This window comes from Arachis hypogaea, chromosome 5, assembly GCF_003086295.3.
Source record: "Arachis hypogaea cultivar Tifrunner chromosome 5, arahy.Tifrunner.gnm2.J5K5, whole genome shotgun sequence".
NCBI lineage: Eukaryota > Viridiplantae > Streptophyta > Magnoliopsida > Fabales > Fabaceae > Arachis > Arachis hypogaea.
The window spans coordinates 69,720,757-69,723,907 of NC_092040.1; the positions used below are offsets into that span (position 1 = coordinate 69,720,757).

Below are 3,151 nucleotides of genomic sequence, written 5' to 3' on the forward strand. Positions count from 1 at the left end.
GGTTACCTCCCAACAAGCGCTTCTTTAATGTCAGTAGCTTGACAGAGGGCTCTCATGGAGCCTCACAGATACTCAGAGCAATGTTGGAACCTCCCAACACCAAACTTAGAGTTTGAATGTGGGGGTTCAACACTAAATTTTGAGTTTGGTTGTGGCCTCCCAACACCAAACTTAGAGTTTGACTGTGGGGGCTCTGTTTGACTCTGTTTTGAGAAAAGCTCTTCATGCTTCCTCTCCATGATGACAGAGGGATATCCTTGAGCTTTAAACACAAAGGATTCTTCATTCATTTGAATGATCAATTCTCCTATATCAACATCAATCATAGCCTTTGCTGTGGCTAGGAAGGGTCTGCCAAGGATGATGGATTCATCCATGCACTTCCCAGTCTCTAGGACTATGAAATCAGCAGGGATGTAATGGTCTTCAACTTTAACCAGAACATCCTCTACAAGTCCATAGGCTTGTTTTCTTGAATTGTCTGCCATCTCTAGTGAGATTTTTGCAGCTTGCACCTCAAAGATCCCTAGCTTCTCCATTACAGAGAGAGGCATGAGGTTTACACTTGACCCTAAGTCACACAAGGCCTTCTTGAAGGTCATGGTGCCTATGGTACAAGGTATTGAAAACTTCCCAGGATCCTGTCTCTTTTGAGGCAGTTTCTGCCTAGACAAGTCATCCAGTTCCTTGGTGAGCAAAGGGGGTTCATCCTCCCAAGTCTCATTTCCAAATAACTTGTCATTTAGCTTCATGATTGCTCCAAGGTATTTAGCAACTTGCTCTTCAGTGACATACTCATCCTCTTCAGAGAAAGAATACTCATCAGAGCTCATGAATGGCAGAAGTAAGTCTAATGGAATCTCTATGGTCTCATTTTGAGCTTCTGATTCCCATGGTTCCTCATTGGGGAACTCATTGGAGGCCAGTGGACGTCCATTGAGGTCTTCCTCAGTGGCGTTCACTGCCTCTTCCTCCTCTCCAAATTCGGCCATGTTGATGGCTTTGCACTCTCCTTTTGGATTTTCTTCTGTATTGCTTGGAAGAGTACTAGGAGGGAGTTCAGTAATTTTCTTGCTCAGTTGACCCACTTGTGCCTCCAAATTCCTAATGGAGGACCTTGTTTCAGTCATGAAACTTTGAGTGGTTTTGATTAGATCAGAGACCATGGTTGCTAAGTCAGAGGTATTCTGCTTAGAACTCTTTGTCTGTTGCTGAGAAGATGATGGAAAAGGCTTGCTATTGCTAAACCTGTTTCTTCCACCATTATTGTTGTTGAAACCTTGTTGAGGTCTCTGTTGATCCTTCCATGAGAGATTTGGATGATTTCTCCATGAAGGATTATAGGTGTTTCCATAGGGTTCTCCCATGTAATTCACCTCTTCTATTGAAGGGTTCTCAAGATCATAAGCTTCTTCTTCAGATGAAGCTTCCTTAATACTGCTTGGTGCATTTTGCATTCCAGACAGACTTTGAGAAATCATATTGACTTGTTGAGTCAATATTTTATTCTGAGCCAGTATGGCATTCAGAGTGTCAATCTCAAGAACTCCTTTCTTCTGATTGGTCCCATTGCTCACAGGATTCCTTTCAGAAGTGTACATGAATTGGTTATTTGCAACCATTTCAATCAGCTCTTGAGCTTCTGTAGGCGTCTTCTTCAGATGAAGAGATCCTCCAGCAGAGCTATCCAAAGACATCTTGGATAGTTCAGAGAGACCATCATAGAAAATTCCAATGATGCTCCATTCAGAAAGCATATCAGTGGGACACTTTCTGATTAATTGTTTGTATCTTTCCCAAGCTTCATAGAGGGATTCTCCTTCCTTCTGTCTGAAGGTTTGGACTTCCACTCTAAGCTTACTCAATTTTTGAGGTGGAAAGAACTTTGCCAAGAAGGCATTGACTAGCTTTTCCCAAGAGTTCAGGCTTTCTTTTAGGTTGTGAGTCCAACCATGTTCTAGCTCTGTCTCTTACAGCAAAAGGGAATAGCATAAGTCTGTAGACCTTAGGGTCAACCCCATTAGTCTTGACAGTGTCACAGATTTGCAAGAACTCAGCTAAAAACTGATGAGGATCTTCCAATGGAAGTCCATAGAACTTGCAATTCTGTTGCATTAGAGAAACTAATTTAGGCTTAAGCTCAAAGTTGTTTGCTCCAATGGCAGGGATAGAGATGCTTCTCCCATAGAAGTCGGGAGTAGGTGCAGTAAAGTCACCCAGCACCTTCCTTGCATTGTTGGCATTGTTGTTGTTTTCGGCTGCCATGGATTCTTCTTCTTTGAAGATTTCTGTTAGGTCCTCTACGGAGAATTGTGCCTTAGCTTTTCTTAGTTTTCACTTCAAGGTCCTTTCAGGTTCAGGATCAGCCTCAACAAGAATGCTTTTGTCCTTGCTCCTGCTCATAAGAAAGAGAAGAGAACAAGAAAATGTGGAATTCTCTATGTCACGGTATAGAGATTCCTTGAGGTGTCAGAGGAAAAGAAAAATAGAAGGTAGAAGTAGAAAATTCGAACTTATCAAATAAGATGGAGTTCGAATTTTGCATTAAGGAATAGTGTTAGTCCATAAATAGAAGGATGTGAGAAGAAGGGAAGTAATTTTCGAAAATTAAGTAAAAGATTTTGAAAACATTTTGAAAAACTTTGATTGATAATTTTCAAAAACAAAAAGTGGAAAAGAAATCAAGTGATTTTTGAAAAAGAATTTGAAATTAGAAATCAAAAAGATTTGATTGAGAGCTATTTTGAAAAAGATGTGGTTAAGAAGATATGATTGATTTTAAAAAGATGTAATTCAGAAGATATGATTTGAAAAACATTTTAAAAAGATTTGATTTTGAAAATTAATGACTTGGCTATCAAGAAAAGATATAATTCAAACATTAAACCTTTCTCAACAGAAAAGGCAACATACTTGAAATGTTGAATCAAATCATTAATTGATAGCAAGTATCTTTGAAAATGGAAAGAAATTGAATTTGAAAACATATGATTGAAAATATTTGATTTGAAAAAGATTTGATTTTGAAAAAAATTTGAAAACTTGAAAAAAATCTGCATTGAAAACAAAATCTTCCCTCTTGTGCCATCCTGGCGTTAAACGCCCAGAATGGTGCACATTCTGGCGTTTAACGCCCAAAATACTACCCTTT

At 39.1% G+C, this 3,151-nt stretch overlaps 1 non-coding gene across 1 annotated transcript; it reads left to right on the forward strand.

Annotated features, from left to right (window-relative positions):
- Positions 1 to 1,751: 1,751 nt before the first annotated feature.
- Positions 1,752 to 1,859, forward strand: LOC112804441 (small nucleolar RNA R71). The gene has a single exon (XR_003203057.1). It is a non-coding gene; the product is annotated as a small nucleolar RNA R71 (small nucleolar RNA).
- Positions 1,860 to 3,151: the final 1,292 nt, after the last annotated feature.